Source organism: Pelodiscus sinensis, chromosome 1 (genome assembly GCF_049634645.1).
Source record: "Pelodiscus sinensis isolate JC-2024 chromosome 1, ASM4963464v1, whole genome shotgun sequence".
NCBI lineage: Eukaryota > Metazoa > Chordata > Testudines > Trionychidae > Pelodiscus > Pelodiscus sinensis.
Window position 1 is genome coordinate 300,948,975 of NC_134711.1, and position 20,475 is coordinate 300,969,449.

At 44.0% G+C, this 20,475-nt stretch overlaps 1 long non-coding RNA gene across 1 annotated transcript in view; it reads right to left on the minus strand.

Annotated features, from left to right (window-relative positions):
- The window catches only part of LOC142827145 (uncharacterized), a 62,445-nt gene extending 52,418 nt beyond the window's left edge, over positions 1-10,027 (minus strand). The window contains exon 1 of the long non-coding RNA XR_012901599.1: positions 9,936-10,027. This is a non-coding gene — a long non-coding RNA (uncharacterized LOC142827145). The remainder of the gene's footprint in view (positions 1-9,935) is intronic.
- Positions 10,028-20,475: the final 10,448 nt, after the last annotated feature.

The window sequence follows — 20,475 nt, forward strand, 5'->3', positions numbered from 1 at the left end:
GCTGCCATCTGGGGAGAGGGATCAATCGGGGCTGCAGGAGAGCTTCCACCCCAAGGAGCCCGCAGAGCCACCCCATTCCTCCCCATCGGGGGCTCGTACCCCATTCCTCCCTCACCTCCTTCCACTTACCACTCCCTAGCCCCTCTTCCTGATGTACAAAAAAAAGGACACGTGTGTTCAGAAATAGAAACTCTCTTTATTGAACAAAACTCGGGGAGACTGGGAAAAGGAGGTGGGAGAGGGGAAGAGAGAGGGTGAGAAAGGGGAGGGCAACTAAAATGATCAGAGGTTTGGAACAGGTCCCATATGAAGAAAGGCTAAAGAGACTGGAACTTCTCAGCTTAGAAAAGAGGAGACTAAGGGGGATATGATAGAGGTCTATAAAAGCATGAGTGGTGTGGAGAGGGTGCATGAAGAACAGTTCTTCATTAGTTCCCATAATAGAAGGACTAGAGGACACCAAATGAAATGAATGGGTATCAGGCTTCAAACTAATAACAGAAAGTTCTTCTTCACAAAGCAAATAGTCAACCTGTGGAACTCCTTGCTGTAGGAGGCTGTGAAGGCTAGAGCTATAACAGAGTTTAAAGAGAAGTGAGATAAAGTCATGGAGGTTGGGTCCATGGAGTGCTATTAGCCAGGGGGTAGAAATGGTGTCCCTGGCCTCTGTTTGTGGAATGCTGGAGATGGATGGCACGAGACAAATGGCTTGGTCATTGTCTTCGGTCCATCCCCTCCAGGGTACCTAGTGTTGGCCGCTGTCAGCAGACAGGCTACTGGGCTAGATGGACCTTTGGTCTGACCCAGGACGGCCATTCTAAACTCAGGGCTTAGAGTCGGGGGTCTCACTGGACCACTTTGATTTTCATGCAAACCTGCTCCTGGGTGGCCAGGCTGGCAGCTATCCTGCCCTAGATGGCCACTTTCCTGTGCCTAGTGCGGAGGTTGTGGATGAGGTCCACGATATCTGCACTAGACCAGGCGGGCGCCCGCCTCTTGCGGACCTGGGCAGGCTCCCGGAAGCCGCCAGCCTGGTCCCAGGAAAAGGCGGAGGGCTGGGTGGCAGCGGGTGGCTGGTTCGTGCCGTGCCAAGTGCAGGGTCTGCTAGCTGGGTGCTGGCAGGCTTGCACCTGACATGGGCACCGTAGCCAGCCCGTGCCCCTTTAAGGGCTCCGGGGCCAGGAGGGGGGCATAAGAGTTTCCCTGGTGGTGCCCAGAGTGGCCACCAGGGAAAGTTGGGGAGGGCTAGCCTCCCACTAGTTCGAATTAAGTGGCTACACAGCCCTTAATTCGAACTACTTAATTCGAACTAGGCGTTAGTCCTCGTGGAATGAGGTTTACCTAGTTCGAATTAAGCGCTCCGCTAGTTCGAATTAAGTTCGAACTAGCGATTTGCTAGTGTAGCGCCTATCAAAGTTAATTCGAACTAACGTATGTTAGTTCATATTAACTCTGTAGTGTAGACATACCCCAATACATCAACTTATCTAGACCAGGCCTGGGGAACCTCTGATCATGGGCCAGAAGTGGTTCATCAGAGTTAAGCCCTGGTAGGCTGCCAGATGGTATGTTTAACTGAGTGTCCACCAGCACAGCTCCCAGTGGCCACGGTGCACTATTCCCAGTCAATGGAAGTTGTGGGAAGCACTCCACATAAGATTTTTTTTTTATCAGAAACTGTAACAAAGTGAAGCCTTTGAAATAGATGGATTTCTCCATGCAAGTTTAACACGGGTTTCACTTCAATCATTTAACTAAACCAAGTTTGTTTGAAATGTTCATAAATCCCATGCGAGAACCCCCACGTTTCACTGCAAATATTTCATACAATTCTGTTTAAACCACTCTTCAGACAGGAGATGTAGTAAAGAGCCTCCTATGTTCTACGTGTAAAAACCAGTCTCAATACTACATCTATCAGAGAAATTTTGAGAACTCATGATGAAAATAATAAGAATCATGAAACGAAAGTAAAAATTAAATGTCATAAGACGTAGAGATTGTTTTACATTCCAAGCTTTAGCATTCAGTTTTAGTACAAAGAACGTGAGCTGCACATGTGGTGTGAGAACACAAAGGAGGTCTCAGTTGTTCCCCCCGTTTACATGTCTGAAGTGTATAGCACAAAAAATTACAAATAAATCTCTAATTTATGTATATATCAATAAATTAACACTGCTCATCTCCTTCCTCAATAAATCCAAAGGACGAAAAATAACTTCACTACAAATGTCAAGCAAATTCTTCTTCAGCCCATTCCCCTATCAGGATTTAGACAAAATGTCATAAGATACATTTAGAAACAGATGATTAGACAGAGTATTGTACCTTTAAAAAGCACAGCACTCAGGGCACGTTTACACTTGCCTGCAGATCAAGGCTCTGGAGGTCAATCTTCTGGTGTTAGATTTAGCAGGTCTAGTATAAACCTGCAAATCGAACGCTGAGGGCAGCTCCCATTGGCCTCCTGCTGTGTGGACACTGTCAGGATTGACTTAACATAAAGCTGACTCCAGTTACATATTCTACTCCTGCTACTTCCCCTAGTTTTATAATTGTTCATCACTGTCTTCACTACATAGGTCCCATCCTTCCCCCTTTGAAATCAGTGCCAAACTCCCCTGATTTCAGTGGGAATAATAACTACAGGCAGTCCCCGGGTTACGTACAAGATAGGGACTGTAGGTTTGTTCTTAAGTTGAATTTGTATGTAAGTCGGAACTGGTACATATTGTAGGGGAAACTCTAGCCAAACATTTCTCCAGAGCTCAGTTTTATTCTCCCACACCTCACTTCCCTCAGTCTTTTATTCTCAAGCTGAGGTGTCTGCTGAGAAAAGCCGCTCCGCGTCTCCCTGGTCTGCTGGGGGGGCACTAGCTTTGCGTCTCCCTGGTCTGCTGGGGGGAAGCAGCTAGTGCGGGGTTACCTCACCCTGTTTGTCAGTAGGGATCCGATGTAAGTCGGATCCATGTAACCCGAGGACTGCCTGTATCTGGCTGCAGAATTGCCAGTGACATGGATAGTGCTGTGGCGGAGGGCAGATGTGCAAACAAGGCAAGGCCATAGCAAAACTGCAACATTTTTACTTCATACCAAATTGGATGTTGCAAAATATACACAGAGAACAGTGCAGCGGTGTATGGGCCCAATCCTTCTCCTACTTAGGGTTCAAATTCAAGAAGTCATGTGCTTAGCCTTGCTTTAGCTTAAGTTTTGTCCTAGTATTTGAGGAAACTTAGCAAACCTTTGGATAGCTTTCATCTCCTAAACAATCTAAATAGGAAACAATTGTTCTTAGAGTAGGCTAGCATCTAACGTCTGGGATATAAAGTATACCACATAATCACACACTGTGAAAAGGCTCTGATGCACGTTTCCATTGGGTTCATCAAGATATTTAAAATAATTTGTTACCTGCCATAAATAATTTTCCTACCTCCTTAATACTCAGTCCCATAAATGGATTGCTATTAAATAGTTTTGGAATTCACTTTTAAGAATTAATATATTTTATGGGGGTATTTTAATATTCCCTGTCATGCCTCCCTGTTGTCCCTTCCACTCTGGGTTGGAGGGAAGCCACACGACCTCATTACACTGCCAGAATCATTGCCTATCAGGGGAAGCGTCCGAGTATCAGAGCAGGTGTTAGTGTCTCAACAGCCACATGGAGCAGAACCCCAAACCGTCTTTTGCAGTGGTTTTTGCAAGGGATACATCACTGCATTTAGATATTTGCCTAGTTTTACAACAGGCTTCATAAATTTCATACAGATAATGACTTTTTTTTACACATCTGTATATACTATACCCTGAAATGTAAGTACAATATTTATATGCTAATTGATTTATAATTATATGGTGAAAAAGAGAGTCAGCAATTTTTCAGTAATAGTGTGCTGTGAAGTTTTTGTATTTTTATGTCTGATGTTGTAAGCAAGTAGATTTTAAGTGAGGTGAATCTTGGGGGTATGCAAGACAAATCAGATGCCTGAAAGTCTTCAGAGGTTGACAGACACTGGTCTACAGTGCTCTGGCCCTCAGGCAGAGCACAGTATGTATGGCACAGCCTGTTGTCCTAGCAATGGTGAACAGCAGACAATCACAGGCCTTTGACTTATAGTGGGGAGGCTGCCACCCCTGGAGTGAAGTTAGCAGTAGAGTCTGGGCCCCCCAGACTCAACCAGGCTCCAGCCCCAGAGTAGTGGAGAGTTCTGCCATTGGGTCAGTGGGGAATCCAACCACAACATGCTCACCTGGATTCAGAGGCAGTAACACAGCTAGACTAGTCAACTGTCCCGAGCTACTTCCTATTAGCCCTACTTACTCTCAGCTCCATGGGTGTCCTTGGCATCCTCAGGGTAGGGATACAATGGCAGTGCCAACAGCTCCGCCAGACACAGGCTCCAGACACAGGCTCCTCCAGAATTCGGCAGCAAATTTAGCAGTCTGCAGAGAACAGCATGCATCTGTGTCTCTCACTGTCTTGACCCCAGTTGAGCTGGAGGCTCTGCCTTTTATATCGCCTGTCCCACCTTCCCACTCCTGGCAGAAAGGGCAAATCTGGGCGCCACCTGGGCACCAGGGATGGTCCGTCCCTCTCTGAGTTGAAGGGAGGACACACCGTCACTCTACACTGCCCAAAAAGTGTCTATTTAAATGCTTGTGCACTCCAGCAGTCATTCTGATGGTTCAGTTTTTTTCTTGCCTTATTGACATAGGGCAAATGATGCAGATTTTTTGGACATTTTTGTCTAATGTACAATCTGAAAACCCAGAAAAAGCCTCCTGGATGCCTCTTAGTGCAAATGCAATCCATTGAGTACAATTTATCTAGTCTATTTCTGGACTGGACACTAGAGGGATGGATGAATGATTACAGCTGTTCATGAGACATGGGCAATATGTCTAAAACAAGAGAAATGAAGGCATTTTTTACAGATCAAACGTCATTCAGCTTTAATACTCTGTTCACTCGGCTGTTAACTCTAAAAGGTGAACATTCATGATCATGTCTTTGTACATAACTGTTTGGCAAATACAGAGACCCAGCTGCAAAAGACTGATGACAATGGAATAAATGAGCTAGTCTAAATATGCTCTGAGCTGCAAAGATTTATTGTAAAAGATTGATGAGATGCTGGCTTTATTAAATGATTACTCTAGAGCACTGTCAAAATTAAAGGATGCAATACCATCTGACCTTTACTCCAAAATGTATAGCCCAGTAGCCACTGATAACTGAATCACTAAGCACCATCATAAAATATTGACTTAGACTCAGAAGGAAAGGTAAGTGAAACAACGAAAGTCAATGAAACTAAGGTAACTAATAAGCAATCAAGATATTTGCAACAAACAGATTTTCCATTGAATTTTCTGTTTGTGATCTGATCATCTCACCATGAAGATTTAGAAAGCCTAATGCATCTCCAGTGTAATGTGTGAAATTTCATTGATGTCAATGCAAATATCTGCTTACACTAGGGTCAAATTCACCTCATAATCAAGCTAAAAGTCAATATTTGTTCCAAAGGTAAGGTAATAGTCTAAAGGCCTGCTAAAGACTAAACCATCAATAAAGATAGACAAAAGAAATGTGTGAAACCCAAGGCTATTTCTACACTACAGATTTTTTTCTGGGATACCCCTAGTCGAGGGAGTGCGTACGCTTTTTCGGATCAGTTTCCGAAAAAGCAGGCATGCTCTTTCAAAGCCCCGTATTCCTCATTTTATGGGGAATAAGAGCTCTTCTGAAAGAGGAGGTTTTTCCCGCATTTGGCCCCGTGTAGACGGGCCAAATGTCGGAAAAGCCTCTTCCAAAAAAAGAATCAAAAAAAGGTACCCAAATTTTTCTGAAAAATAACTGTAATGTAGACATAGCTCAACTAAGACCAATAAGGCTGAAGAGAAAGAATGAAAGAGAAATGGCCAGATAGGCCAGGACACGACTGTGCATGAGTGGCTGTTCCTTCACTGAGTTTCTGACCTTGTGTGGGGTACTGCAGTTTGCCATCTCCACAACTACATTAGAGCCTGGCTCTGCCCCTTACCACCAACAGGGCTGTGATTGGAGGATTATAACAGAGGAACCTTCCCAGACAGCAGAGACTAAATAGCTGGGCTAGGAGCTGCCTCCACTACCTCACTGCCTGCACTCACCCTCTCCCCAATAACAGGGAGTGTGATAGGGGATCTTTCCAAGACAACCAGGTCTCAGTACCAGTCGGAGCATACCTCCAGGACTTCCATATTAGGGCTTTGTTTAACCTGCAAATCACCAGACAGGCCATTCACTTGGGTTAGTCTTCACCAAGCACAGCTTTCTCTCTGTGTTGCTGAATTTCCTTCTCTATCACATGGTCTCTCTCAGCATTGCCCATCAGCCCACCTCCACCACTTGTCACCTGGCCTTTCTGTATCATCTGCGTTGATACCTCTCATCTGCTCTCCTTCCTCTTCTCACTCTTCCCTTCCTTCTGTTAATAGCAGTTGAGTCTCATCATGCTTCACCCCCTTCTACCCTCGACTCTTTTGCTCTTCTCTCCCATCACAATGTCCACCCTTCCAACCAGCAGCTCTGGCTCAACTCCAAACCCTTCTAATGGTCCTGCTCTCACACTGATTATGGTCTTGCGGATCACTTCTCCACTACAGATTGATTCAATACTCCTTCGGTTCTGCCAGCTTTCTAGCTAAACAGCTTTGCTGGTCCAGTTTAATTGAATCCCATGCCAGCAATCCAGTCCACCTTAACTCACTCCTCAAACTCTCCCCTCCTCTTGCCTCTATTTCTCTCCCTGCAAAGGAGCTCAAGAGTTACTTGCAAGAACAAACTGACAAAATATGACCTTCCACCACTCCTTGGCTTGTCGTTCCTTTCTCCTGCTCCCTGATCACTCATACAGAAGTCTCCCAGCTGTTTCTTTAAACTCTTCCACTTGTCCTATTGATCCCATCTCCTAATCTCTCACACATCAGCTCTCGTCTCTCCCCCCTCCTCTTCTTAACCTCACTCTCCTCTGGCTCCTTCTTCTCACAAGACAAGCAAGCGTTAGTCTATCCCATCCCTAAAAAAACACCCTTGAGCTCAGTAGCTGCTCCTGCTACCACTCCTTCTCCCTTTCACCTCACTGAATACACTGTTCACACTCTCATCTGGAGTTCCCCTCCTCCAATTCCATCCTAGACCATTCCACCTCTTGCTCCTCACATTCCACTGAAACATCTCTCACCAAAGTCTCTAATGATCTCTTTCTGGCCAGCCTCAGAACCTGTATTCCTTCCCCATCCTTCTTGACCTGTCAGCTGCCTCTGACACAGATGGCCATGCTCCTCTTCCTGAAATCTTGTCCTCTCTTTGCTTCCGTGACTGTCCTCTCTTGAGTCTCCTCGTGGCCTCCCTGTAAACATTCACAAAGCCATCTCGTGACTGACCTTCCAATCTCTCCCTAAAACTCTGCTTCATCACGATGCCTACAAAAAGTAAAAGCTAGGTTGCTGGTGTGCTGAGACCACTGCCTATCATCCTGACCAATATTGTCTCATTGTTTTCCCTCATCATTCTGCATGCGTCTGTTGTCTATTGTCTTGTACTTAGATTGCAAGCTCTTGGGGGCAGGAATAATCTTTTTATTCTGTGTTTGTAAAGCACCTAGCATAATGGGTCCTGATCCATGACTAGTGCTCCTAGGCACCACAGTAATGCAGTAATTAATAGTAAAACATCATTTTTACCACTCTGCTTAATGTGTGTGTGATGCCATTAGAGAGAGCTAATAGTGACTCATCTTGTGTCTTTCCAGTGTCTAACAGATTGAGTTTGGGTGACAGCTAGATGTCTGAGGATGGGTGTGGATCATACAGAGATGATGATAGTAGGCAATACAGAAACAATTGGAAGAGATTTCAGGGGTGATATCTGCTCCTCCATTTGATGGATTATATCCATTTCTACATCACCTGGTATTTTCTTCACTTGAAGACAATCAAATCATCTCTGAATCTTCTTCTTGATAAGCTAAACTGATTCAGTTCTTTTTAAGGCCCACTGTATGGGATTTTCTCCAGCCCTCAAATAATTTTGGCGTCTCTTTTCTATATCTTCTCCATTTTTTCAGCATCCTTTTTAAAATGTTAACACCGGAACTGGACAGAGTATTCAACTGTTGCTCTCACCAGTGCCATATACAGTGATAAAATCACCTTCCTATTCCTACCCACTACTCTACTGTTTATAGAGTCAAGAATTACACTGGCCCTTTTTGCCACAGCACCAGAATCATCTGATGAGATGCTTGTCCCCTATGACCCATTAATTCCTTTCAGATTCACTGCTTCCCAGAAAACACTTCCCCTCTACCCCCATTCTATAGATATGACCTCACATCTGCATTAAAACATATTTTATACTGGGTCCCCCTTGCCAAGTTTTTCAGATCACCCTGTACACCTGCCCTGTCCTCATCATTATATTTCACTCTGCCAATCTTTGTGTCATCTGCAAACTTTATCAGCAGTGATTTTATATTTCTTTCCAGATCATTGATGGAACATTTAATGCTATCAGGCCTTGTTCGCCTGGAATACTGGAAATAAGCCTATTCAATGACAAATGCCCATTAACTACTACCTTTTTGAGATATATCAGTTAGCCATCTCTTAATCTATTCAATGCATACTTTATTGGAATTGTGTGGTGCTATTTTTTTAGCCAGAATGGTGTACAGTACAGTACTAATACCCACACTTTACAAAAGTCTAAATATATTACACCTATTTTGAAATATTGAAATCACACCAAGCATTGGTCTGTCAAACTGATAAATCACCCCTCACCCTTTCATACTAAACTGGAATGAATAGATTTCAGAGTGACAGAGAGATCAGCTACTTTGAGAACATTTTCAGCTTTTAGAAATCCTAGTGGCATTCATTAACATATTTTCATTGATAATATAATGATATATTACATATTTTCTAATTCTAGCATTGCTATCATAATTAGTGCATTATCTTGCATCTTGTAAAGCTCTACCTTGTTTCCCTAACAAAGGAAATCCCATAATACTTTACAATTTAAAACACAATTTCATTTAGCAGGTTGTATATTTTTAAAACCGAGCTTTCCCCCTTTCAGTTTCTGAAGTACTTCTTTCCTTAACCTTCAAGTGCTTTCTTGGCAAAGGAGAAAACTCATTAACCTTCTCTGTAAAATTGAAACACACAGTTTTGTTCTTATGCTGGCACCAACCCACATAAAAAGAAAGGTTCTGTAGGACCCTGTTGCTTTAGTGATAGCCTGCTCTCCTGGCAATTATGTTATTGATAGCTTTTTCTGGGACACCGGCCAATTACTTTCTAGTAGAAGTATCACAGCACAAGAAAATACACAAATGTTAGTCTACAATACTAAAGATCACCTCCCACGGAAATGCCACCTATTGCTATCTTTTAAACTAAACAGCTAGGTGATATAGCCTGTTCAATGTTCATTTTCATAAGGAAGGGTCATTCAATCACTGAAAGAAAAAGACAGCTTTGGCAATGTATTTTTAAAACCTCAGTATAAGAGGAAAGTACTTTTCAGACTCTGACATTTTTGTGAGTGCCTGTGGTTGTACATTCTATTGTGTATTTAGTTCTTAGGGGCTAATCTCCTTTGCCTACACACTCCTAATACCCATTGATAGCAGTGGGAACTGCACATTAATATGACAAGAGGAAGAAGACACAGCTAAATGCAAAGTTGGATTTCTCCACTTACCAATCATCTCAGGAATGCAATAGGACTCAAACCTTTCAATATTACCTGCACTAAATAAGAGGACAAAGGGAATTCCAATAAAATAATAAATAATAATAATAATAATAATAATCCATTTAGCTTTTCCCTGGTACAGTCATAGAAACACTATCATCTCAAATCCTCCTACCTCACCCATAGTTGCACTGTGCTCTGCTTTCTTCTTCCCTACAAGGCTGTCCTACCTCTTCTGCCATCAGTGCTGTGCAGCATGTATTCCTGCCAATCAGGGCTGGCCTTACCATGATGCGAACTGAGGTGGCTGCCTCGGGTGCCAGACTGTGCGGGGGGAGGGGCACCACTAGGACCCAGAGTATAGAAAATTGTGTCTGCTGCTGGTGCATATGTATTCTCTCTGCTCAAGATGTACAGAGATGGTGGAGCACTATGAGTGGAGTAGAACAGGAAGAAGGCAGAATTGAGACCTTTCAAAGTTTTGGCCCAAGTGACAGGACATGGGAGCGTCATTTGAGCTCCCCACTTCAGGTGCAAAAATGTTGTGGGCCAGCCCTGCTGCCAATAACACTGACCAGCTTTCAGCAGCAACCCATGTAAGGCAGTCTAAGGAAATGTAATCTGATGTGCTAGAATCGTTAATGTATCAGGCTCAAGATAAGTGACACGGTACAGTCATTGCTCCAGCTGCCAGGTGCTCTGGAAAGTGCCAGTTACATTGAGCAACCACCAGCCATTATACAAAAGCTATAAACAGGGACCTCTGAGGACAAATTAGGAATGTATCTTTATACTACAGAGAAATTAGAGCCAGGACCTCAAATCTGAAGCCACCGTGCAGTGGGTCAGCAGTAGTCCCTCCCCGTTTGGGTCAGTGGGAGGCCATTCTGCCTCATGACATTGCTGGGCATTGCCCATAGTTAGGGGAATAGCTAGGTGACACACCACCTGTGACTGGCAGACTCATAGCCTGTTGGGGTCTCTAATCTGCAATCATCCAGAGGAGCAAACAGTTATAGTTGCCACCTGCAGCCTGGGTGGGGGAGCAAGGAGCCTGGGGCTCAGGTCTGTATTCAGGGCCACATGGCAAAAGGGCTGGCTATCCAAACTCTGTCAGACTGCTTACAAATGCAGGCTTCTTGGTCCAGGCAGGGGAAACTGCCAGCCCTGTGTTGGTGTGGCAGGGGGGATGCAGGCTCTCCCACCTCACTGTGTCCCAGCCCTGGGCCCTCACAGCTATAAAGTGCTCTGACCCAGAGGCAGCAGGGAATCTGGCTGCAATGCACTGACTGGTTCTCTGACAACAATGCAGCTGCATTATGGTCAGCTCTCCTAAGCCACTTCTGAACTCCCACTCAGGTTGGATCTATAGCAGGTACTCCAGGTAGATGACCTGCAGCAGTCCTGGCAACTCTCCTGGGGCTCATTCAGCAGGTAGTTTCAGCAGCTCACATCAGTCCTCAGCTCCAGAAGGGCCCACGGCAATTTCTCAGCTCATGAGCAAGCATGAGGTATCTGACTCCTTCAGTGGCTTCCACCCAACTGAGCTCCAAGCCCCATCTTTTGTACTTCCTGTGCCACCCCTGATTTCCAGTGGGAGGGGTGAGCATTTCCTGGATCCAGCCACGAGGGTTAACAGCATGTTCCCTCCCCCTCTGGGTCAGTGGGAGGTCAATCCATTCACTACACACCTAGTTAAGATAGTGGGAGGGAGCTATTTGAGTCTTCACATCCAAGCCAAAAAGCTCTGTTTCTAGGTTAGACCCCCAACCAGAAAAGGTCTATTTTCCAGTTCCAGTTTGGATACAGCCAAAATCTTGTGACAGAGCTCCTAGTAGCAAATTCAAAATGGCAGAAATCTCACAGTTTGACATACATGGCAATACAAAAAAACCAATGTTTTAAAGTTTTGTATTTTCAGAGCATGTTGAGGTTCCCAATCCCCAAAGCAGCAACTACTGTGGTTTGGCATTCTTTAGTATAGACAGAGTCCAACTGATGGCCACATCCTTGGTCAACCACTTAAAGCTGCAGGTGCTAGTGAAACCTGCCTGAGCCAGGATGAAGCCAAGGAGAAGAGCATGAGTTGTACCAGCTCCCAGGTGGTGGAGCTATTGCTTCAGTGTGTGCCCTGGGCCCTGGTCCAAATCTTACTGATGTCAATGGAAAGATTCCCAGTGACTTTAGTGAGGTTTGGATCAGGCCTCTGCAAAGCCAAATTCGTAATATATGTAACACTGGCAGGAAGGGAGTGCTAGTGGACGTAATTTGCATGCTGAGGGATGGAAGGGTGGAGTTAGGAGAGTGAAAGAATAATCCTGTGCCCTCCTTTAATATGCTTTTCCTGTGACAACCCCATCCTTCCATCTGAACTTCACCCACTTGCTCACAGCTTACACCAACAACACTACATTGCCTCTCAGTCTGCCGTAAAGTGTTTCATAACGGAGCGTGCAAACCTTTTCATAATGTGTCCGTTTCAAATGAAGCCACCCCTTCCTCTTGGAATTGTGCAGACCACCTCTCTTCTCACTAGTGATGAAATAACATCCTTGCTGTTACTACAAAGTAATATTAGGGAGGCATTTAGTGCAGCTTCTTTTAATGTGAGTTAGAAACTAGGCATAGGTATGTGAGAGACAGCCTCTTTTACCTTTTGAAATTTAAGATTGTAACTCATTTGTGTCCCTATGTTTACTTGCTTACATGTTGTAAATAACTCTTGTTTCCCTTTTCTAGCTAACAGATCTTTGGATAGTTTAATGTAGGATTGGCTAGAAGCATTGTCTTTAGTGTGAAATCTATGGTTCAACTGACTAGGGTAAGTGTCTAGTCCTTTGAGACTGGAAGTAAATTGAATATTGCAGTGATTCTTGGTGTGAGGGACCATCTATCACAAAGGTAATGTTAACTGGGTGGCAGGACAGATCAGAAAGGGTTATTTTAAGTTGTGTTTCAAGTTATGTTAAGGTTGTTTTGGTGACTGAGGAGTCTCCACTTGGTTGGTGAAATGTAAGTGTCGCGCTCACAACCAATTTGTGGTTTCTGCACTAGTCTCTAGCAGTTTGGTACTCGTGCTCTCGAGTCCCTACAGACAGCATTGCATGTACATTACTCCACACATAGCAAACATCATGTACACCAATTTACTGAGCTCAATAGTGTTTCTCTCATGTAATAGGAAAGACTATTGGGAGTTACTGGATGAAATTCTATGGTCCCTGGATTATGAAAGAGGTCAGACTATGATCATTATGACCCCTTCTAACCTAAACATTTTGCTCTAATTTATCATCTATGAATGGAACAAGGAACCAATCTGAGTAGGGGAGGGAACTATTTGCCCTAAATCATTCATTCAGTAGCAAGCCCTGTTCTCATTACACAGCTTGTGCATTGTTCCATTTTCATTACAATGAACAAGAAGGAATTAGCAAAGAATTCTTGCTACTAATGTATTATCCAGACTGGCAGTAAACAAAAATCATTTTTTTAATTTCATGCCAGCCTTTTTAAACTGAATTCCTCATGTAATAAATGTGACCACAGGGAATATTTAAAAATGAAAAGCAGGGATAATGAATTATCATAGGAAGATAGCATGGAACACTGACAAACAAAAGTAATTTGCTACAATGATAAAAACTCACCGATCATTTCGGTAGCCTACAGCATTGCAGGCTCCATTGTTTACAGCAGCCATTGTGGTATCTGTTTTTAAGGATCTGTTTAGAGCAGCCAGATACTTTGAAATAAAGGAAGGATGGTGAGAGACTGATGTGTGTTTGTAAATGCCCATCATATTAATTTTAATAAAATCAGATAAAGCCAGGGGATGCCTGAATATTTACTGCCAATTTGAAAGAGCAGGTGCCAACATGATTGTTTCCACCCTCACAAAGCCAGATGATGAAAATGAAATATGAATCCAGCAATTTCATTTGCTCAGCCTTCAATTAATTGAGGGGTTAGTCTGCCTCCGGAGAGTTATGAGACTCACATATTTTTTATTCCTACTTTCAATTCATATAGTGCAAAAGGGGATAGCTAATGCTGTGTTTTGCAGAGTCCTTGCTAATGCTTGACATTTGAGGAAGACATTTATGAAGACTATGTCAATATTAACACAATAGCAAAGCAAAATTAAGTGAAATCTATGGCAAATACCTTATGCTTTCAGGATGACAAAGATGTCAGTGGGCATCAATAGAAACTAAGTTACGTAAGGAAGAGGTCAAAATAATATCAGTACAGATAATATGGTGATGAAAGATGAAATGCTGAACAGACACTCCCAGGGATATTTTTCCTGGGAACATCCTTCTCCCTACATTCCCTGAGAGAGGACTCTCTTACCCCAAAAGGTCTCTGCCTCTCTCTGGACCCTCTGATATTTCCCTCCACTGCCCAGTTAAGTCATATGATCTGCAAGCTGCATTTCCTCACTGCTTCTCGCCACCTGAAGAGGCGAGCTAATTATGTGCAGGTAGGACTGAATGTCATCTCCTCTTAAAGGGCCAGTCACCCTATGACAATTCATCATTGTGTAGAATTTCAGGCTCAAGTTAGAGCCTGAACTCTGGGGCCCTCCCACCTCAAAGGGTCCTAGAGCTTGGACTCCATCCCAAGCCTGGAAGACTACACTGCAAAGAAACAGCCCCAACCCCAAGTCAGCTGGCAGCAGCCAGCCACGGGTTTTTCTTTTCTGTGTAGACAAACCCTTGACCCAACTCTCCTGTACATCAGTATACAGCACTGCTGCTGCTTGGCAGCAGCACTCACAAATGAATGCTCCTATCTGCCCTTGATGGCCTTGGATGTAGCTGAGCAGCAGCAACAGAAGAATGAGCAGTGCTCTTTAACAGAGGCTGTTGATATTACAAACACTGTGGGAATATGACCAGCAGGTGGCTGAAACTGTCTTCATTTTTCATTTTGCTCATGTCTGAAGCACAGCTTGTCCCCAGGAGCGGATTCAGACAAGCGCTGTAGCTCTACAGATCTCTGAAAAGCCCAGTCTTACTCCCACAGAGCTGGCTAGGAAAGGTTGGCTGTGATTCAGTGCCTTCAGGGTGGGCCAGGGATAAAAATAAAACTAGGAACAGTGTTCATCTCTGAGGTAGGGGCGAGGATGGCACTGCAGAGGCAGAAAGAGGATATTCTCCTATTGGACAGTAATAGCTGAGTACATGATGGCACACTCCAAGGTACCTGATATATGTGAGGAGAAGAATCATCTGGAGCAAGATGCTTACTTCACTCCCACTGCACACAGTTCTTCTTAACCCTCTCTGCTTTTAGGAATGTGTTGAGTGACTTCCTGCTGCTGAGGTAGCTGCCCTGAGGGAAAACGACAGTTCAGAATAAACACAGACACACACCAATCAGACAGAGGTGTTAACCCTCTACTTGCTCTGGCAGGCAGTGCCAGTAAAGTTGCACAGATGTACAGTAGCACAGGATCCAGCTCTGTCACTTTATTACTTTTCTGTTTTGCAGAATGCCCTGTTTAGTCTTCAATTAGTAGACTTCTTTCAATCTCAGGTTCAAAATGATTCTGACACTCTCTGAGGATTAAGTTGTCTGTCTGCTGATGTAAACGTGATATCACTGGTCCTTAACTAGCTTGCAGTTTATATGGATTTGAGTGGGAAAACTACGCACTGTCTTCACTAAAGTCAGCCACATCTGACAGTCTGTGGAAGGACTTGCACAAATTACCGCCTGGGTTTCTCACAACTGAGTTTGTTGGGAAAAGGTGTTTGTATGTGTGTAACACTTAACATGCTGCATACCTCAAGTGATAATTTCTCTTAATAATAATGAGCCATATGCAAACTAATTTATCTAAAGATCTTAATAACCATTATTTCTTTGTAACACACAGTAAGTTTGACGTATTGAAAACTGTGCTAAAATTACAGGCTTCCAGTTTAAATTATAAAGGGTTTCCTGGAAGTGCTTGCAAGCTTTGGGGCTCTGTGGGAAAGCATGAAAGCTGGACCTTGTGCAATCTGTCTGCAAAAAGCCAGCCTAGACCAAAGTGCAGAGAGTTGTGCCTCACTGGCTCTAGGAGCAGCCTTCTTTGTCTCTCTCTGCTTTGGGATTTCGTGTTGGAGTTTCGAATTCTAAGAAATAAAGTAATGTTATATTGCAACCTTCCAGAAAGACTATTTTATATTTTTATCTAACTTCACAGTGTATGGACTGTGAACATAAAAGTAACAAAATCTCTCTTCCAAAAGAATGCATCAGAAAACAGTCCACCTTATCCTACTGCTCAACAGAAATCTGTAATTCTCCAAACATGATACTAGACACAGAGGCTGCTCTCTAACTAGCAGAACATACATTATTATTTATTAGTAGTACAGTAATTCCTCACTTAACTCGTGCCCGCTTAACATGTTTTCATGATAGCACGATTTTTTTTTAGGGAACATTTTTCAAACAACATGACCCCATCCCCACAATAACACGATTTTCCCTAGGGCCGGCCGGTGGCTGGCAGCTGCACAAGGCTTCCCCTGCCTTCCTGCAAAGCGGCAGAGGTTTGCCGCTTGCCGCACAGTTCCCCAGTGACCCCTCTGGCCAGATGCTTTGCGTCCAGCCAGAAGGGGTCACCGGGGAATGGCGCTGCGAGTGGCAAACTTCTGCCACTTTGCAGGGAGTCGGGGAAGACTCGCGCAGCTGCCCTGGGCTTCCTCTGCCTCCTTACAAAGCGGCGGAGGTTTGCTGCTCGCCACGCAGTTCCCCGGTGACCCCCTCTGGCCAGATGCCTTGTGTCCGACCAGAGGGGGCCACCGGGGAACTGCGCGGTGAGTGGCAAACCTCTTCCGCTTTGTAAGGAGGCAGAGGAAGCCCCTCGTAGCTGCCAGTGACCGGCCAGCTGGGGAAACCCAGCCGCCAGCTGCAAGTCCCCTCCCCTGACCTTCTCCAGAGCCAAACACCTCCCCTCCCTGCTATAACCCAGTCCCCTTTTTCCCCCAACCTTATGTCCCGGTCCCAGCTGTTAACAAGTGCAGGCTGGAGCTGCGAGCGCATGTGCGCTTGAAACGCAACCCCCACCTTTTCCATTATTTTCAATGGGAAAATTGACCCCACATAACACATTTTCACTTAGCACGATCATTTTCTGAAACGTATCTACCGTGTTAAATGAGGAATTACTGTATTGCATTAGCACTATATTGTACCAGACAGAGCAGGAGATGGTCCTTGCATTGCAGAATATATAATCTAAATAAACAAAGGGAAGGAGAAAGTATTAATATCCCCATTTTACACATGGGGGACTGAGATATGCTGCATTGTACTCAAGGTCCTTTCTGTGCCACAGTGACAATGCATTTGGAAGTCACTGTAACAGCATGACCCCCCTCATTGTCCTCCTCCTCCTCTGGAAGCAATGAATTAATGCCACAGTCTAGTCCAAAAACTAAAAGCAAGGATTAGATTCAATACCAAGAAAGGCACAAAGTTACTATGCAATTGTCAGGCTTGTTCCCCATTCTGGCACTCTGACTGAAGAATGTGGAAGCCCACAAGGACCTTAAATACCTTGCCTCTATAGTCTCTGCTGACAAAAAACTCCCCAGAGTCACAGATGCACTGGCTCTGAGGGAAAAAAACCCAAAAAGCCACCACCATCAAGTTGTTTCACCCTAAAAAACAGGAGGGAACACTTGAATTTCTTCCCCTGGGGTACCTCAAGCTCTTCTGCCCCCCAAAGAGCTTGAAAAAAGAAAAGAGAGAAACAAGCTGCAGTCTCTGGTCGCTGACCGCACAGTCTTAGGCAGGTAAATACACACACAGACCCCTGTTACTTTCCTGGACACAGGAATCAAATCATCACCTTAAAAAAAGTGATTTTTATTAACAAACAAAATATATACTTGATAAAACATACTTGGTTGCTAGGTGTTACAGAGTAACTAAGTACTCTCCTAGGCTATGTCTACAGAGCTTCCCTCTTCCAAAAAAGCCTATGCAAATGAAGCATGAATTAGCATATTGCCATGCTTAATTTGCATAATTAATTGGGAGTCATTTTTGCGCAAAAAGGTACCGTTTACACAGCATGAAAGCTGGACCTTCTGCAATCTGTCTGTAAAAAGCCAGTCTAGACCAAGGTGGAGTGAGTTGTGCCTCACTGGCTTGTGTGAAAAAATGAGGAAGAACGGCTCTTGCGCAAGAGGGTTTTTTGCGCAAAATGGTTCCTAAGTAATTATGCAAATGAAGTGTGGCGATATGCTAATTTGTGCTTCATTTGCATAGTCCTTTGCAGAAGAGGGATGCTGTGTAGACGTAGCCTTAGATAGTGAATGGGGGAGGGAAGGCATAGATTCACACAGAGAAGTTTAACCAAACAACCAAAACAAAGAAAAATACCCTGATTACAACTAAATAGACAGTTTCCCTTTATTTACTCATGATCCGTTCCTGGTTCAGTCCACTTGTATGCCTCAAATTCCTCAGAGGCACGGTAGTTCTGTCTGGGTTTAAATCATTCTGTGTCTCTCACCTTACCTGTTTTCTTTCTGTGGGGAAGTTAAGCCAAGAGTTATCTTATACCATTCAAATTTCAGCACTGTATCCCCATTTCTGGCCCTCTGCTAACACCCTTGCTGGCTACCTGAGTTTAATTCCTTAGTCACCGGGTGCTGGCCAGCATTCCTCCTATCCATCACAGCACTAATTTTATAATAATTATTGAAGATGGGAAATGATGTGATACATCTATCTAGATCTACCAGAGATTTAGGGTAGCACTCAGTATTCAGATTTGAAGCTCAGGCAGAGACAGAACTTAGATCAAGGTTCTGATTTGGATTCACTGAGGCCATGTCTTCTTGAGTAGTTCTCATGAGATTTTGGTCCATTATGATTACAAGGAAGCCATTTCAGGAGAGCAGAACGGGGGCTACAGCTGCATATAGCAGAACACTACTTCGTATCACAATCAGAGAGTGTTGGACTATCCAACATGGGCCAGCCAGTTGAATGCAAGGCAGAGCAGAGTTAGCATGTGTCTGTCTACCTGTGCTGGGAAGCATGCTCCCATGTCTCCTGCAGCTCCAGTGAGTTCAGTGGGAGAAGCTGGTGCATCACCCTTGAAATAGATGTAGTGTCCATTCTACTCTGTATGCATTCAATTCTAGTGTGAAGGAAAGATAAGGGCTTACTCCTAACTACAGGTAGGAAGGTTTCTTCATATTAATTACAAAGATATGTTAAGGGAACTTTAAAGGTGTAATTTCTTAAATGGCTATTCAAACCAGCAATCTGAAAGGCCACACAATTAAGTGCTTCTCATCAGGAATTAGCTCTGACATATATCTAAACACAAAGAGACAAATTCTGTCCTATGACGTAGGCTTAGTTTTCACTAAAATCAAAGGGATGTGGATGAACTGCTAGTGATGTCAGCTCTCAGAATTATCTTGAGTTTGGTGATATGGTGTGGGGTTTTTTAAAGCTCCAGTTCCTGGAGTCATGTGATTATAAGAGAAACTCAGTTTTCATTTTTAAAAAGTAAATTTGTACCCTCCTGACTGTGAAAAAATATCTTGAAAATATGAATTCTAAAGTGTCAACCACCATCAGAAAAAATACCTCACATTTATTTTTAAACTCATGATTTTTAAAGCCTGACTCATGATTTTGAATGCCGGGGATTTGCCTCAGAGTTTGTAAATGCATCCACAGGGAGTGAGGTGGGGCGGCAGGAGGGGAGTGGAAAGGGGGCAGCTGTTCAGGGTCCAGGTCCTGATTTAGAAGGGCACAGGACTCCCAGCTGTGTGTGCCACTACCTCAACAGCAGCTGGAGCCCCAAGCCCTTTACCTCACCAACAGAACCCCCAGTGGCAAGCCCCTAGTGGGGCTGAAGAGCTGGCTGGAGGATGCTAGCCCTTAGCCCCACCTCTTCCAGGGGCCTGGAGCTGGGTCATCACAGGCCCAAGATAGCCTGTCCTTAGCTCTTACTGCATCCTTCTGCATAGCCATCCCGTTGTTTGTTATCTTGGCAAGATGGAAGCATAAAAATGGGATATAGTTTCCCATCCTGCTTTAGCATTGGTTGAACAACAAAAATAATATGAATGTTCAAAAGTTAAACACTTTGTTTAAATATTAATCAGTAAAGATTCTTCTTAACTGCTTTTTGTTTTTGAGAGAGAGAGAGAGAGACAGACTAAATGAAGTGCTACTATTCAAAACGTCAAACACTAGACAATAAACTGTCAGAGCCATGTGGTAGGCTGGCTACAGGTTTACAGCCTCTTGTCTTGGCCCCTCCTCCAGCTCAGATGTGCCATCTGTAATTAAAAACTATTTCCAAACATGTTTCACAGTTCATTTACAGTGGGAAATGTTTCTTACCTCTTGGGGACTTTCAGCTTGTTTGGCTGAGCAAAAAGTACAGTTTTCATTTACTGACTGACATTTAAAAAGAGAACACTCCTACAATGTTTTTTCAGGAATGCTTCATTTCCCCCACCAGCACCCTACAGCCCTCACTTTAGCCCCCTCAACCTTCCCTCAGTGCTGCCATGTCATTGCAATTTTCTCTCTGGCTCTAGAAGAACTGGACACAATTTGGCCTCCCACCAGCCACAGACACAGGCTGGCTGCTCGAGGAATCTACAAAACAAGGACATTCAAAATAGAGTGAACTGTGCAACATGGAGTCAAACAGCTGGAAGTACCAAAAGCAA